The following is an 18,528-nucleotide window of genomic DNA, read 5'->3' as shown; positions in this document are numbered from 1 at the left end:
GTCAAATTTGATTAACTTAACTGCCACACAGAATAAAAGTCACATGATAGAAAGCCACAAGACAGGAAGGGAAGGGAGGAAGATGATAGATAGATAGATAGATAGATAGATAGATAGATAGATAGATAGATAGATAGATAGATAGATAGATAGATAGATAGATAGATAGATAGAGGAGGGAGGAAGGAGGGAGGGAGAGGTGGAAAGAAAACACCTGGAGAGGAGATTGGTATGGAATGCCAACAGAGAAATAAATATCATGGCCTGATGGATCTGTTTTTCTCCCCCACCTCATCCCCTTTGTTGTTTCTAATGTCCAGCCTTTTAAGGGCTCCAGAACACAAAAGCCTGCATACTGTATGATGTCCTTTTGATTAGTCCAACAAAAGATACTTTTTATTATTTTTAAAAATCACTTTGGAGAAATATGTCGATCTGCAACATCTTTCTGACCTTATTGAAACACTTTTGGTTTCCAGCCAACTTTCTCAGAAGTTGGACATTAAAGGAGATCTCCCCCCCCCCCCCCATTCTCTTTGCATTTTGCTTTAGGAGAAATCCAATGATAACTTAGGGATATGCAAAAACAAACACACCGAAAATATTATGCCGAACGATGTGTGCATAAGCTGCCTTTGATATTGCTCTGATATTTTGCCTCGGGAGAAATCCTAAAGTTATTTGAAATTATGCTTTAAGTGAAATTCAAACAGCTATTCAATGCAGGCTCCCCTCCCACACTCAGTTTATTGAATTCTCATTCTTTCAAGATCTCTTTCCCCCTCCCTTGTTTGCATGCTCAGAAAATAGGATGAATTATTATTTGGATATTATTCAAATTGAATCAAAAGGAGTTCTCACTCTTCATTTGTATCCACTGTTCTTTATACATTATCTCATGTCACATGTTTCGAGAGCGCTTCAAGGTGTTGATATTGACCTTTAAAGCCCTAGTCAAGGTACCTGCCTATGTACAGGACCGCCTCTCTCCATATGTTCCCCAGAGAGCACTGCATTCAGGGACACAAAAACTGCTGTCTATCCCCGGACCAAGGGAGGCCAGATTATACTCTATGCGGGCTAGGGCCTTCTCAGTGGCGGCACCAGCAATGTGGAACGCCCTCCCGGAGGCTATAAGGGAACTGCAGGATCTCTCCCAATTCCGCAGGGCCTGTAAAACCAAACTGTTTCTGCAGGCCTTTAACATTTAAATGGGAGAGGACTGCCACCCTACTGAGCGATATTACTCATATATTACTGCTGAGCGATATTACTCATAAGGAAATACGACCACCTTAGGATCACTGTCAGAAAGAAAGTTATGACCCACCTATTGAAGTGGTTAACAGCACCATGATATGTATTTTAGGTATTTAATTGTAGCATTATTGCTTGAAATTGTATTTTCTAATTGTTTTAAGCTGACTGTTAGCTGCCCTGAGTCCGCTTGCAGAGAGGGCAGGATAGAAAGTAATCATCATCATCATCATTTTCTCAATCATTCAAAGAGGTGGTCATTAACCCTAGTCCTACCATTGCCAGAATGGTTGGTGCCCAGGGCTTTTTTTTTTTTGGTAGCAGGAACTCCTTTGCATATTAGGCCACACATCCCTGATGTAGCCAATCCTCCTGGAGCTTACAGGAGGCCCTGTAAGAAGAGCCCTGTAAGCTCTTGGAGGACTGGCTACATCAGGGGTGTGTGGCCCAGGGATGGAATTCTAGCAGAAGCTCCTTTGCATATTAGGCCACACACCCCTGATGCAGCCAATCCTCCTGGAGCTTACAGTAGGCCCTGCACTAAGAGCCCTGTAAGCTCTTGGAGGATTGGCTACATCAGGGGTGTGTGGCCTTATATGCAAAGAAGTTCCTGCTACAAAAAAAGCCCTGTTGGTGTCTACGCTTCTTCACAGTCACCATGCTATTTCACATTTATCAGCAATGCAGAATTGGAGTGGAATTTCTTGCGGTGGGGGGAGAACTCAGACCGATTTTGCACTAGGCTTGTTCCGGGTGGAGAGCCCATTTGCCCCCAGCGCTTCTCTCTGTTTTTGTGCATGCTGCCGCCGAGCTACAAGTTGGTGCACCTCTTTCCAGCAGCAAGCAAGATCCTCTTACAAGCAGTTTCTGCTTGCCACCGGAAAGCGGTGCACCAACTTGCAGCTCCGCAACAGCCAGAGACAAAAGGGCTTTCCACCCAGAATAAACCCTAGTGCAAAATTTATCTCATATGCAGCCTCCTGTCCATCTTTTTTGCCTTGAAAGTGCACAGCAGCATAGGAACCATCCACCACCTAAATGAAACAAAAATGGAGATACCAATTACATTGACAAGCACTTTCTAGGAGGACCAGATTTTAAGAATTCACAGATTTTGTGAATTCACTATTCAATACCCAAACCATGGAATTAATGCAGTTATCACAGTGTATTTGAAATAAGGGGTGGGGAAAGATTAATCCAGTAATGCAGTAATATTCAGGAAATTTCAAATCTGGCTGTTATCCCATTTGGTTTAGAGTTGGACAGGCTCAGAGCTATAATTGACCAGGAGATCTGTCATTGACCAGGGTGGCTTCCCATCAATAGTTACATACACGTTTTGCCACCTGAGAAGATTGTGTTGACATAACTCACTTGCTTGGGGCTTGCCACGTTTCTATATAACCAACATGGTTGCTTGCTTGCGGTTGTGTTCTTTTAGTGCTCTGCTTGAATAGTAGAAAGGAAAATATTTTGCTTACACTCCAGGGTACACAGATGGCACAACAGAGTGGAAAGAGTAATGGCAAATGTTGCACTGTCCCTTCTTTCAGCAACAGACAACACATCCAAAAGGGAGGACATTCAGGGGCAAATATTTTCCCAGCATGTGTTAATTTATAGGCAGGTGGTATGCCCTCTATATTGAGATTCCGTTTGGTGTAGTGGTTAAGTGATCAGACTCTGATCTGGGAAAACCAGGCTTGGTTTCCCACTCCTCCAGATGTGCCTGCTGGTGTTACCTTGGGTCAGTCACAGTCTGGTGTAGTGGTTAAGTGTGGACTTTTATCTGGGAGAACTGGCTTTGATTCCCCACTCCTCCATTTGCAGTTGATGCAGTTGATGGAATGGCCTTGGGTTAGCCATAGTTATTTCAGGAGCAGCTGGGAGAGCCCTCTCAGCCCCACCCACCTCACAGGGTGTGGGAGGAGAAGATATAGGCGATTGTAAGAGACCTGATCTCTCATGAGCAGTTCTCAAAAGAGCTCTCTAAGCCCCACCTACCTCATGGTGTCTGTTATGGGGAGAGGAACGGAAATGAGATTGTAAGTCTCTCAGGGACTCAAAGTGAAGGACAAGATATAAATCAAATTAGCACATGAGATGGATAGAAAAACACAATAAAGACCCACCAGGCAAGATGCAGGACATCTGCAATGAGGAGGAGGAGGACATCTGCATCCTGTAAGGTTCAGTGTTGTTAATGTTCTTAGAAGTAGCCTGAGAGGATGCTTTGGTGGTCAAGCCTTTCCTCGGGCACCCTGTCCTACACAGAAAATTGTCCTAACTTGCCTGAATAGGGAGATAAGGCTAACTATTTAGTTAATTCGACCCCTTCCCTGCCACACCACTATCATGGCTAAGGCCAGGGGCTGCGTTTGCCTCCCCAGAAGGATGGGAGGCTAATGAGCCTTCCCACCCATCCGGGGACCTGAGGAGGGTGGGATGCTGGGGGTTTTATAAGCCCCAGCCCCGCCCAAGTGCAGGCAGTTGCTCTTCACATCTCGGCCCATCCTCCCGCCCAGTGATAGTCCAGGTTTTGCCAGTTGCCGGTTGACGGGACCAGGTAGGAATTTTTTCATCCCAACTGATTGGCTTTGATTGGGGTGTTTTTGCCTACCTTGCACTGTATGTCTGAGGTCTGGGATTCCATTGAAGGGAGAAAGTTTAAGTTGGTCACTGGCAGGAGTTCAGGTGGGGCATATACTACACATCCGGTGAGCACCCTGGGTTCTCCTCATTTTGGGGCATAACTGGTGGGCTTGATCGGCAGCTGGGCTGTAAAGCTCTCTGTCATGACAGCCAGCCACCAGGTGCTCTCACCTTGATGGGCTCCCATGGGTAGGAAGGCCTAGGCAAGGGAGCGCAACCCAGACTCAGCTGCCTGGCAGTAGCCATAGTGATGGCTCATGTCGGGGGCAGTGCGGCTCTCCCTATACAGGACGAGGCAGGGAATGGTTGTACCCTGGGCTTGTCCTGCCATTGGTTTGCCCCACACCATTAAATATGTTAATAAATTGGCCCTTTATACCTCAACATACGTGTTTGCCTCATTATTCCGACTGGGGGGGGGGGATTAAATTAAGTAGCAATCTGTGTGTGATTCCACTAAAATAACTCTGAGTATCCTGAGATCTGTATGGACAAAGTGGTGAGAAAGAAGCACTGATGTCTCCTTCTTTACCCTCCTTCGCATAATCTGCCTAAGTTCCTAAGACAGCCAGTTTGGTATAGCGGTTAAGTGCGCAGACTCTTATCTGAAAGAACCAGGTTTGATTCCCCACTCTTCCACATGCAGCTTCTGAAGTGGCCTTGGGTCATTTATAACTGTCAGAGCTGTTCTGCTCAAGAGAAGTTCTGGGAGAGCTCTCTCAGCCCCACCTACCTCACAGGGTGCCTGATGTGGGGAGGGGAAGGGAAAGGAGATTGTAAGCTGTTCTGAGACTTCAAGTGAAGGGTGAGATATAAATCCCATCTCCTCCTCCTCTTCTTCTTCTCAGAATCAGCACTGCTGTCAGATGTCCAGATCTAGCCTCTGTTTAAAAACCTCCCAAGGAGAGCCCACCACCTCCCACTGTTTCACTGAGGAACCACTTTAACTGTCTGGAAGTTCTTCCTAATATTTAGCAGAGAACTCTCTTGATTTAATTCTAGTCCAACCTTCTGGGGCGACAGAAAACAACTCTGCTTAATCCTCTATATGACAGCCCTTCAATGTTGAATAGATCTGTTTGGAATCCTACTGCAGTCTACTCAATAGGACTTACTTCCCGGAAACTGTTCCTAGTGCGGCACTGTTAGTGTGCCCCCTGGTTTTTGTCCGGTACTATGATTCGGGTAAAAAAGTCCACCCAAATCCATCGCGGGTGTTGGCTGGTCAAGTTTCCTCATAAACAGCATTAACAAGGGCATTCTTGTTCCCTCTGATGTTTCTAAACTGTTTATATAGCTGATCTTTCCCACAGATATTTCTGATCTTTTCCACCGAAGGTGGGGGAGGGAGAGCGGAACCCACAGCCAAGAGCAGATTCTCTGCTCGCTTAAGCACGTCAGCCCTTGGGTGACATCTTACAACCTGTCATCTGATGCTCTCTATGAAATTGCCAACCGGTTTTGACTGCAGCGTGAAGTTAAGTGGCCTTGAAAAGGAGTTGGGACATCCAGCTAGTACAATCCTCACCTCTGACATGTCCATCAACCGATACATCTCTGCATACTTAGCGCTTGCTTGCTTAGTGCCCACTGACAGTGATGTGAATGGGAGAATATCTCCGTTTCCCATAAATGCTGGGTTTTTTTTTAATATATATATATTTTTAAAAAAGAAATGACAGAATTGCTTATGCAGAGGCAGTTAACATTGTCATTGTTACGTTAAAAGAGGATTTCATTGAGCCTTTCCCTCCGATTAATGCTTTCAGCGGAATCGCTTTGCTTTCTGCAGTGTCCTGCAGTGACGATAAATCAGTTCAACACAGTTTCAATAACAGCTTTCATTCAAGCAGTTCCGAAGTTCAGCATACTTGACAAAAATGAGTTCCAAATACATGGCCTACAAGACTCAGGGCTGGCTCTCTGTTGGACTCAAAACTCGATTTTATTTTATTTTTTCTTGGCGTAGCACTGTATGACGAACCAACGGCTACGGCAAGAACTTTGAGCAGGGATGGCTTTACCAGATGATAGAATGAGGACACTATCACAGCCTTCCCATTTTTTTAATGACAAAACTGCCTCAGGGAGAAGGTTTGAATCACTGCTGAAGAATTCTATATCTTTATAAACATATGGTCCATCAGGGGCTATAAGCCTCAAGGTATAGATGGAACAAGTCGCCCCCGTGGCGCAGAATAGTAAAGCTGCAGTACTGCAGTCCGAGCTACCTGCTCATGACCTGAGTTTGATCCCGGTGGAAGCTGGGTTCAGGCAGCTGGCTCATGGTTGAGACAGCCGTTCTTCCTTCTGAGGTTGGTAAAATGAGTACCCAGCTTGCTGGCGGGAAAGTGTAGATGGGGAAGGCAATGGCAAACCACCCCGTAAAAAGTCTGCCATGAAAACGTCATGATGCAACATCACCCCAGAGTCGAAAATGACTGGTGCTTGCACAGGGGGACTACCTTTTACCTTTATAGATGGAACACTATGTTGGGCAGTGATGCTACCTAGACTTGGTGCTTGGGGGACAACAGTGGAGGGCTTTTGGGGTTCTTTCTGGCCCTGCTGGTGGACCTCCTGATGATGATACCTTGGTTTTTGCCACTGCATAAGAAAAGGTTGGACAGGATGGTCCATTAGCCTCATCCAGCATGGCTTCTCTTACATTCTTTTCTTTTCTTTTATCTGCTTACCACAGAGGTTGAGGAATTTGGATTTTTTTTCACCCGAGTGGCTAAAGTAGTCTGGGCCTGTTCTGTACAACAATAATTCAAGAGATAAAAGTAAGTGCGAATGTCTGACACACTTTCCCATGAGAAATGTCACTTGTCATTTCAATTTCTCTTCACACTCCTGAGAAGTTGCACAAGACAAGAGAGATTCCACATTTTCTCGGAATTCTGCTTCAGTCAAAATTCGGTGATGCAGCCTAAGAAAGAAATTGCTCAGTATTAGCCTGCTCTAATGAGTTCCCTCAAAATGTCTCAGATATTTTGAATTTAAACTTGGTTTGAAAAATTAAAAATAATATGTAAACTGGGTTTTCTGCAGCACCTTTTGATATTTTTCTCCTGTTTCCATCACAGTAACATCTCAGTCCAACGATCAATCAGGGCCAAGTTAAGACATATGGAGGCCCTAAGTCATGTCAAGTTCAAAAGGCCTCGTAATATTAGGAAAAAAACTGGTAATTTAGTGATTTAAAAAAAAAAATAATGAGAGACTCCTCATAATCTGAGGTTCTCAGTTGTGCTTTCTGTAGCTTGTGCACAAATCCATCCCTGCAGTCAGTGCATACTTGAGAGCCTGTTTGGTGTAGTGGTTAAGTGTGAGGACTCTTATCTGGCAGAACCGGGTTTGATTCCCCACTCCACCTGCACCTGCTGGAATGGCCTTGGGTCAGCGATGGCTTTCGTAGGAGTTGTCCTTGAAAGAGCAGCTGCTGTAAGAGCTCTCTCAGCCCCACCTGCGTCACAGGGTGTCTGTTGTGGGGGGAGAAGATAAAGGAGATTGACTGATGTTAGTTTCATTCCGGTGGGTGAAATGGGTCATTGCATTGCAAAGAGCTAACTGAGACACAAGTTTTGTTCTTTCTGTCGTTTTGGGTGGCGACTTCTAGGTCCCATCTCTCTCTCTCGGTCAATTGACCAATCTCGCTAGTATTTTCAACTCAATGTTTCTTGTTCAGCTGTGACCTTGGATGGATTCCATTTATTTTCACCATCCTTCCCCCCAGACCGTTTGTTCAGCCACGGGACTTCAAAAAAGCTCTCAAAGCAGATTTTACACGGTTCACCTGTCACAAGGGCATGTACCAGATCAGTTTACAACGTGGGACAAAGATTAAAACTTCTCAGAAGAAAAGGCTCGTTGGGAGAAAGTGTTCCTAAGATAATATGTTGTGCTTTTGAGCTGAAAACCTGTCAGTGTGTGTGTGTGTGTGTATGCATGCACACCAAGAGAGACAGACATAGAGAGAGACCAACTTTGTATGCTATTCCTGATCTGTCATTGAAAAGGAGGCATTTGATTCTAGAAATATTAGGTGTGAATTTTCAGAAGATCTCATAGTAAGAGAGATGGAGAAGGAGAGTAAGAAGAAGAAGATGATGATATTGGATTCATATCCCACCCTATACCCTGAATCTCAGAGTCTCAGAGCAGTCACAATCTCCTTTACCTCCCACCCCCCCCCCACAACAGACACCTTGTGAGGTAGGTGGGGCTTAGAGAGGTCTCCCAGAAGCTGCCCTTTCAAGGACAACTCCTGCAAGAGCTATGGCTGACCTAAGGTCATCCCATCAGGTGCTAGTGGAGTAGTCGGAAATCAAACCCGGTTCTCCCAGATAAGAGTCCACGTACTTAACCACTACACCAAACTGGCTCTCCCCCAAACCAAGCTTTCCCCCTTTCTTTTTCACTTCTTACCTACATATCTTGTTTTCTGGAAGTCCCCTCTTAGTACATGGGAACACACTTCCCACCTCTTTCTGGCCTAACCTGGATTACAATATATCCCTTAGAGGAAGGGCAGTATGGAGCAGAGGTCCATCAGTGGCTATTAGCCACAGCATATTGTTGAAACTCTTATGTCTGGGACAGTGGTGCTCTGTATTCTTAGTGCTTGGGGGGCACAGTGGTAAGGGTTCTAGTTTCCTGGCCCCACTGATGGACCCCCTGATGGCACCTGTTTTTTTGGTTTTTTTTTTTGCCACTGTGTGACACAGAGTGTTGGACTGGATGGGCCATTGGCCTTATCCAACATGGCTTCTCTTATGTTCTTAATTCAATGATAGAGTATCTTCTTTGTATGCAGAAGGTTCCAAGCTCAATCCCCTGCTTCTCCAATTGAAAGGATTAGGTAGTTTGTCATGTGAAAAATCTCTACCTAAGACCCTGAAGAGCCACTGCCAGTCAGAGTAGACAACTGACATTGACAGACCAAGAGTTTGATTCAATATAAGACAGTTTCATGTGTTCATTCTTATTCTTAGAATATATATATATATTCAGCATCTAAATTAATAATAGGATAGGAATTCATCTGGGAGACGGTTATTGATTGCTTCTTTCTTTCTGCTTCATGGGTTGACACAACCAAACCACAACCACCAGTGGAAACAATGGGACTCCCAAGTGTTTGGACCTTCACACAATTGACAATCTGTGTGAAAGGGGGGAGGATTTCTTCCTCTGAATTGTTTACAAATGCTTAGTCTAAGCTTTGTTCTGCAAGCTTTTCACCCATTTTGCAACAACCACAAAGGAATAACAATTGTTGATCTATAAGCCCAACCCAGTCTGAATTAAAATGATTTGATTCCCATTGGTTTAAGTGGAATATCATCTAAGCCAGGGTTTCCCAAAATTTCCCCCCCTGTGGCCCAGTTTCCCCCCGTGGTCCAAGTGGAAGTCTGGGTGGAGATATTTTCCCCATGGTCCGAACATCAGAGAGGGGCAGAGGAGTGTGCCTGGCTGGTGCACAGTCTCAGTATTGCTCCCTGAGCGATACAGAGACTGCATGCTGGCCAGGAGCTTTCCCCACCTTCTTTGATGTTTCCAGACATCAGAGAGGGATGGGGGAGGGCTTCTGGCCAGTGCACAGTCTCCATATTGCTCCCTGAGCATCCTGCAGATGGAGGACGGTCAGGGAGTGATACGGAGACTGCTTGCTGACCGGGAACTTTCCCTGCCCTCTCTGATATTTCTAAACATCAGAGAGGGATGGGGGAGGGCTTCTGGCCAGCACACAGTCTCTGTAGCACTCTCTGAGTGTCCTCCGCCTGTAGGATGCTCAGAGAGCGTTACAGTCAGAAGCAGCAGCAGTGGCATGGGGGGGGGGGGCAGGGGCTGGAGCATGGTGGAGCATTGTGGCACCAAAGATAAATAGAGAGGGGAGGGAGCAGTCAGGTCGCCCCTGGTGACCCAGCATTGAGGCTTGTGTGACCCACTTCCCCCACTTCTTCCCCAAGGGAATAGCTTTGCTCTATAGCTCCTGTCCAATTGAGCAAGCCTGATAAAGCAAGTTTTAATGCTGAAGGAAACAAGAGAGAGGGAGAAGGAAGCAGACAACAGTGAGTTGTTTGCGGGCCTGATAGAAGAAGAAGAAGAAGAAGAAGAAGAAGAAGAAGAAGAAGAAGAAGAAGAAGAAGAAGAAGAAGAAGAAGAAGAAGAAGAAGAAGATGATATTGGATTTATATCCCGCCCTCCAATCCGAAGAGTCTCAGAGCGGCTCACAATCTCATTTACCTTCCTCCCCCACAACAGACACTCTGTGAGGTGGGTGGGGCTGGAGAGGGCTCTCACAGCAGCTGCCCTTTCAAGGACAACCTCTGCCAGAGCTATGGCTGACCCGAGGCCATTCCAGCAGGTGCAAGTGGAGGAGTGGGGAATCAAACCCAGTTCTCCCAGATAAGAGTCTGCACATTTAACCACTACACCAAACCGACTCTCACTACACCAAACCGGCCTAATTCAGCCCCCGGGTCACATAAACCCCTGTCTTAAATGTTTCACGAAGAGTGCTGTAAGAGCCACAGAGCTGCATAATGAAATTCACACAGCTGAGTAGTGGAAGAAGAGCGACATACTTCCCTGCTCTTTCTCGCTCTCTGTATATAAACATTTTGCCTTAAAAATTTAACAGAAACAAAAGGCAGTTCTCACAGGGAAAGAATGAAAAAAATGGGAAGAACTCTGGCAATTTGCCACCCCAAGTTGTTTTCTAAGTGTAAATTATTCTTTTTTCCTCTCGGGCTGAGCTCATGAAAATGTGTATATATTATTTGACTGGTTCCTCCAAGTGGATTTTCACCATTTCATTATACAAAGCCGGAGTTGCGCACCCAACTTTCCCTCTCAAGATTCAAGCTGAACAGGAGGAAGAAAAAGAAAAAAAAGCATCCTTGTTGGTTTTCAGCCGTCAATTAAATCTCGCTTAAACTAGTTGAACGTTTTGCCTCCAATCCGAGGCTCCATCTGCTCATCTGCCAACAGAGAATTCTCAAATAACGCTGGCAGATTTGCCCACTGGAATGAACAGAACTGGAGTGTAATTCATTGGCAGATTTACTGCTGTGGTCAGAACAGAAATGGTCCAACTCAGGAAATATCCGGGGACTTTGGGGTGGAGCCAGGAGACATTGGGGATGGAGCCAGGAGCAAGGGTGTGACAAGCAGAATTGAATTCTGAACATATGAAGCTGCCTTATACTGAATCAGACCCTTGGTCCATCAAAGTCATTATTGTCTTCTCAGACTGGCAGTGGCTCTCCAGGGTCTCAAGCTGAGGTTTTTCACACCTACTTGCCTGGACCCTTTTTTGGAGATGCCGGGGATTGAACCTGGGACCTTCTGCTTCGCAAGCAGATGCTCTACCACTGAGCCACCACATTCTGAAAGAAGTTCTGGCCATCACATTCAAAGGGACCACACTCCTTCTAATTGCCTTCTCTTCAGTGGAAATAATGGAGGATGGGAGCACCTTCTTTTAGAGCTCATAGAATTTGATTCCCCTCATCCAGTCTTTTTGAAACTTGGAGGATTCTTTGAGGAGAGGCACCAGATGCTATGTTGGAAATTTGCTACCTCTAACTCAAAAAACAGCCCCTGTATAGCCCCAGATACCCATGGGTCAAGTCTCCCTTATACCCTATGGGGAATAGTCTCCATGGGGTATAAAGGAGTGCCCAGTGGACATTCGACCTGTCCCACCCTTGTTTTCTGGTAAACCTGAAGTGGGAAAGGGCCTCCAAACCAGTGGGAGAGGGCCTGCAAACAAGGGGATCCCCTGCCCCCCTTCTGTACCCTACCCTACAGTACTCCATTTGTACCGAAGGGGATATGCCACTGTCTCAAAAGTGAGTTGCAAAATCAATGGAATTCACACAGTTAAACAAAGGTTGCCTGGTCTCCTGTTATGGTGACCTCTGTTGCACATTGTCACCTTGTTGGGCAGTGGGGGGGGGGAATGAAGGGGGAAAAAATGGCTGTTAGCAGGTATGGAATTGTAGCAGGAGGAGCTCCTGCTAGAATTCCACCCCTGGCTGTCAGAATGATTGCATTATTATTGTTTTATCATGGCGTTTCCAGAGATCCAGAAAGAGCCCCATGGCACAGAGTGTTAAAGCTGCAGTACTGCAGTCCTAAGCTTTGCTCACGACCTGAGTTCGATCCCTGGTGGAAGCTGGGTTTTCAGGTAGCAGGCTCAGCCTTCCATCCTTCTGAGGTCGGTAAAATGAGGACCCCGCTTGCTGGGGAGGGGGGGAAGCATAGATGACTGGGGAAGGCAATGGCAAACCACCCCATAAAAAGTCTGCCGTGAAAACTTTGTGAAAGCGACATCACCCCAAAGTCGGAAACGACTGGTGCTTGCACAGGGGGCCTTTCCTTTCCTTCCAGAGATCCCTAGAGGGGCTTCACATTATTTCTGGGATTTCCCCTCCCCCTCAAAAGTAATGCAACACCACTAAACCAATGACAGATTCCTGCCAGTAGCCTCTCTCCAGATTCCTGCCAGTAGCCAGCCACTGGCTGGTCACCCTAAGTCTGACTCCCGAACCACCACATCTGCAAACCTCCACTCTTCCCCTTTGCAGGAGGAGTGCTGTCACCCCCAGGACCAGGCTCTTCCCATTTCTAATTGAACCTGGAGTCCTGAGCATGCTATCCCCTTTGCAATCTGTCCTCAAAGTATCTTATGGTCATTGAGGGATGCCGGCCTACAGTCAGGACGTGCTTATCCCTCGGAATTACAGCTCACCTCCGGACTACAGAGATTAGTTCCTCTGGAGATAATGGATGCTTTGGAGGGTGGACTCTATGGTATTGTACCCTACTGAGGTCCCTGTCCTCCTCAGGCTCCACCCACAAATCTCCAGGAGTTCCCCAATTTGGAGTGGTCAGCTCCACCTGCCACCCAGGGCTCACTTTGTAGGAGCAGCTCCTTTGCATATTAGGCCATACCCCCCCCCCCCTGATGTAGCCAATCCTCCAAGAGCTTACAGGGCTCTTCTTGCAGGGTCTACTGTAAGCTCCAGGAGAATTGGCTACATCAGGAGTGTGTGTAGCTTAATATGCAAAGGAGCTCCTGCTACAAAGTGACCCTTGCTGTGGCCAGGGCAGGGGGGACCTGGCAACTCTATGGTTGGTGGTGATGTCAAGGCTGAATAATGCCCTATGTGGTCTCTCTTTCATGTGCACCTGATTGGCTGGGTGTTTAGTATTTGATCCCATGTGAAAAATGGCTTCAAGCAGTGGTCACTGTTTCCTGGAAATATCCACCCCACAAAGGAGTTTATTAAGCTAGCTTTTCTCTGACCTTCAGAAGACCCTTTTTAAATATCAGAAGACTCTGAGATCAGACTTTAATGGCCACCATGTTTAACCGTGTTATTTATTATTGTATTCACCCTTTTCATTGAACGATAAATTTGATTTAAGTCCCTGTATTAGGTAGAAGAATTTTACATGCTAGCACGGTGTTTATTTGCTCTTTTATGTCTGCTTTATTGGTTGTCAACCAATCTGTAATTGATTTTTTTAAATTGTTTTATGATGCCCAGGGGCCCTTTTATAGCCAAAAGGTGGGGCAGAACAATGATTCGGCCTTTATAGACCTATGTTTAATCCCAGTGTCTACCACGGGACACATTTTCATTGATTATATAGCAATGGCGTAACATAAAATAGAATCTATTTATCTATATCGTTCCTGCTCTCTTTTTTCTATAGTGTGTCCCATTTGCTGCCAGGTCCTAAACATCTGTGACATCCCATTGGTTGCAGATGCTGCACAAGGTTGCCAACTTCCAGGTGGAGATGGTCTAGAATTACAATTGATCTCCAGACCACAGAGTTCCATCAATTCCTATGGAGAAAAGGGTACTTTGGAGGATGGACTCTTACATCGTTATCCCCAGCTAAGGTGCCTCCCTAGGCTCCACCCCCAAATCTGGAATTTCCCAACAGAGTTGACAGTCTGACAAATGGGGCCTCTTCTACCTGTCTGGAGAGCCAATCTGATGTAGTGGTTAAGTGCGTGGACTCTTATCTGGAAGAACCGGGTTTGATTCCCCGCTCCTCCACTTGCAGCTACTGGAATGGATTTGGGACAGCCATAGCTCATGTAGGAGTTGTCCTTGAAAGGGCAGCTTCTGGGAGAGCTTTCTCAGCCCCACCTACCTCACAGGGTGTCTGTTATGGGGAAGGAAAGTAAAGGAGATTGTAGGCCACTCTGAGGCTCTGAGGGTGCATTCACACTTCACTAAATAATGCATTTTACATCCAGATTTTTGCTATTCTTACATAGTAAAAATCTAAAATATCTGGATGTAAAATGCATTAGTTAGTGTAGTGTGGCTGCACCATGAGATTCATCATCACTATCTTCTTCTTCTTCTTCTTCTTCACTCCTGTTGCCTTCTTCCATTTCCCACTTTCTGTCTGCCATGCTGTAAGACTGCCTTGATGGGAAAAGCAACGCAAATGCCCTCTTCTTCCCCATTCTACTCACTCCTTCTTCCCTTCTCTCAGCTTAGTCCAACAAAGTCTGGCATGGTGGTGGGGTCATGACTAGGGTGGCCAACCTCAAGATGCTGGCTGGAGATCTGCTGCTTCAACTGTTCTCCAGATGGTCAAGATCTGTCCTCCTGGAACAAATGGTTACTTTGAAACATGGAGTTTATAGCTTTGTGCCCTGCTGAAGTCCCTCCCTTCCCCATGTAGTGCCATCATGGAATAAACCCTCCAGGAAGAGTAGGGAATGGTGTTGTCAGGGAACTATATCTGAGTTTAAGGAATCCAAGTGGTTGCAGGATCAACTCAGCTCCCCATCATGGAATGTCAGGTGTCAGTACTGAAACCTGAGTCACCATGCCTGCAAGGTGACACATGTGCTAGGAGGCTGTACCTATGCAGTCTGTAGACACAGAATGACTAAAAGGCAGCAACAGACCTTCATTGGAGGTGGTGGCTTTTTTTTGGCCACTGTGTGACACAGAGTGTTGGACTGGATGGGCCATTGGCCTGATTCAACATGGCTTCTTTTATATTCTTATGTTCTTATATTGTTCCCAAAGTCTGGAGTGCCAAGCCAAAACCAATGGAGCTGAAAGGGGATTTCCATTGAGAAGCGATTGCAAGTTTTGCAGCTGCTAACAGGATATCAATAACTGATTGTTTCCATGGTGGTAGATTGTCATTCGGAAGTAGTCCCAAAAGTAGATATTCAGGTGTATCATCTAATTGGATCTCAGTAATCATATAGATTGTCCTCAGCACCGTATGCCAAAAATACCGGAGTACAGGACAAGTAAGCCAGCAAATGTAAGATGCTCTCAGCCACTGAAGTGATGTGCAAATCTTTACATTGTCATTCGTTTTGCAGTTAAAATCTGTACCACAGGATCTTGCCTTGTTGAGCATTCTTTGATTGCCCAATCCACTAGAAAGAACACTTGCCTCAGGCAAGAAAACAGACTCTGGAGAACAGTCCAAGCCCTCTTCCTCAGGCTCTGCCCCACAAACCTTCTGGTATTTCCCAACCTGAACCTGACAATTTCCACAGTTGTGGAAGAGGCAGTCAGTGGAATGGTGGTCACAGCAATTTACCTTCTTACCTTCTGACTGCTGATCTTGTTCTGCCTTGCTGAAGCTATGATGGAATGGCTCTGCCCACTCCACCCCACCACTCCCTCCCTTGACTCGCTTGCGGGCCACATAAGAGCTTTGGATGGGCCGGTTCTGTCTCCTGGGCCTTTATGTTTGACCCCCCTGGCACAGAGTCACTACTTAATGTCAGTAGTACTCCAGAAGATTGTTGGTTATATCGAGGCTCAAAAACAGGGACGGATGGTGGCTCAGTGATAGAGCATCTGCTTGGTAAGCAGAAGGTCCCAGGTTCAATCCCCAGCATCTCCAACTAAAAAAAACGGGATCCAGGCAAGTAGATGTGAAAAACCTCAGCTTGAGACCCTGGAGAGCTGCTGCCAGTCTGAGTAGACAATACTGACTTTAATGGACCCAGGGTCTGATTCAGCTTCATATGTCCATATGCTCATATATATACCAACATGGTATGCATAGTTCCTCAGGAGGAGGTGCCAGCCTCAACGCTTACTAATTCATGGCTTTGAAAGTCACAGTGAGGTTAGGATGGAAAATGCATAGAGACAGGAGAACAACATGTGCCTTCTGGTTTTCAGATTCATTGGAAAAATCCACCAGTCTCCACCTGAACCATCTGCTACTCTGGACCTGCTCCTAGAAGCCCATGTCCCCATGTGGCAATATATGAAGGGTGGGACTAGGTGTGATTGGTGGGACATACATGAGAGAGCCAATTTAGTGTAGTGGTTAAGTGTGTGGACTCTTATCTGGGAGAACTGGGTTTGATTCCCCACTCCTCCACTTGCACCAGCTGGAATGGCCTTGGTCAGCCATAGCTCTGGCAGAGGTTGTCCTTGAAAGGGCAGCTGCTGGGAGAGCCCTCTCAGCCCTACCCACCTCACAGGGTGTCTGTTGTGGGGGGAGAAGGTAAGCCGCTCTGAGTCTCTGATTCAGGGAGAAGGGCAGAATATAAATCTGCAATTCTTCTTCTTCTACATCTCACAGTGTAAGAGCACTGGTAGGCTCTGTTGTTTAAAGATTTTTGTTCAGGTTTTATAGGCTACAGAAAGAAAGAAAAAAAGGAAAAGCGGGAATGAGGTAAAATCAAAAGAAAGGACATTATAAAGAAATCCAGCTTATCCACAATCTTATTAAAAATATGGAGCAGAGGTCCATCAGTGGCTATTAGCCACAGTGTGTGTATATATATATATATATATATATATATATATATATATATATATATATATATAAACTTTTTGGCCACTGTGTGACACAGAGTGTTGGACTGGATGGGCCATTGGCCTGATCCAACATGGCTTCTCTTATGTTCTTACAAAACAGCTCATGACTTAACACTAACAATGCATTCAATACATTTCAACACCTATGTTTCAAAGTTATAAATTTAATTTTAAGATAAATTATTGCCATAATAATTATCAATTTTTTTCTTCTGCCATATCATCCTATCCTCTTGTCCTCCATCAATAGTTATAACCATCTACATTTTACATGAAGGAAATTTAAAAAGGGAGAGATCAAAAAAGTATATATATATATATATATACACACACACACACTTTTTTGATATATATATTAGTTAATAGTATAAATATAAAATAATTAAAATTACATTATCACATTCAGGTAGAGTATTATAATATTCATTTTACATCCCCCCCTATGTATAATACTCAAAATAATTTGCCCATTTTTCCCAAACTCTTTAATTAACCTCTTATTTATATAATTAGTTAATTTCGCCATAGTTGCATATTCTGTCATTCTATCTTTCCATGCTTCTTTATTTAGACATTCCTCAACTTTCCCCTTAGCTGCCCATAGGCACTGGTAGGCTCTGTTAATGCATTAATTCTGCAAGTTTGGTCTTGAGAATAAGATCATTGTGGGTAGGACTACCAGGCCATGCCTGCCAACTGGAGAGAACTTGGTGAGTGGTGAAATGGAGGGGTGCACAGCAATGTTCATACCGCAATACTACTTTTCGGGAAACCTGGAAGTGATGTCAAGTCACTCTAGGAATCAGCAGAAACTCTATTGTTCTACCATAGAGTTTCCAGAAATTCCTAGAGTTATGTGACATCACTTAAGGTTTTCCCCAGGTAACCTTGTGGCACATGTTTTTGTGTGTTTGTGCTAAATTTTTCTCCCATTGCTGCTGGGAGTGGTGGCGGGCAATAAAGGTTGCTGGCAGAAGGCTTCCTGACATAACGGACCCTGGCGACCCTAGATCTACTGCAGGCAGATCTTTTCTTAGCATTGGAGCCCTAAAAAGGCTTATCTCCAACAATGCAGTGGCTCAGATTTATGATGTCCTTAACTCCCACAAAAGCTAAAGTATCAGCGTCTACATGTCACTCTCTCGCCCTTTATTCCTGCATTACAACAAATCCAGATTGTGAGCTTATACGGCTCTTTTGAAAAGTCTTAAGCCAGGGTGGCCTCCACTATTTCAAACCTGGCACAGCTCTGATCGATATCTTATTTGACTCTCACAGGGGTCCTTATATATTCTCCCCCCCCCCCTTTCCTTGCCTGACTGAGACAACAGAAATAATAAATGTCCATTGAAGAGAGCTTTGGAGCCAGAATACTTTTCTATTTGATCCACCTTTCAGTTCATAGCTTTGCTCATTTTTTCAAGCATGAAGCACAGGGAGGCAGGGTTCCTTCAGACGTCTTGTTCTCATCTGTTCCTCCCTTCTGCCTGTTTGTGCAAAGTTCCTCCTCCCCAATGCAAAGAGAAAGGATGCACAACTTTTAATTTGAAATGCACAGCCATTAATTCCTTGGAGGAAGGATGGGACTCTGTGTGTGTGTGTATTAAGTGCCATCAAGTTGTTCCACTGAAATTAAAAAGGTAAAGGTAGTCCCCTATGCAATCACTAGTCTGGGGTGACGTCACATCACGGCATTTTCACGGCAGACTTTTTACGGGGTGGTTTGCCATTGCCTTCCCCAGTCATCTACACTCCCCCCCCC

At 45.3% G+C, this 18,528-nt stretch overlaps 1 non-coding gene across 1 annotated transcript; it reads right to left on the bottom strand.

Annotated features, from left to right (window-relative positions):
- Positions 1-11,237: 11,237 nt before the first annotated feature.
- TRNAR-GCG (transfer RNA arginine (anticodon GCG)) lies at positions 11,238-11,306 on the bottom strand. Its single transcript has one exon. It is a non-coding gene; the product is annotated as a tRNA-Arg (tRNA).
- Positions 11,307-18,528: the final 7,222 nt, after the last annotated feature.

Source organism: Heteronotia binoei, chromosome 9, assembly GCF_032191835.1.
Source record: "Heteronotia binoei isolate CCM8104 ecotype False Entrance Well chromosome 9, APGP_CSIRO_Hbin_v1, whole genome shotgun sequence".
Lineage (NCBI taxonomy): Eukaryota > Metazoa > Chordata > Lepidosauria > Squamata > Gekkonidae > Heteronotia > Heteronotia binoei.
The sequence above is the reverse complement of the archived record's forward strand: the minus strand, read 5'-3'. Positions and strand labels throughout refer to the sequence as shown.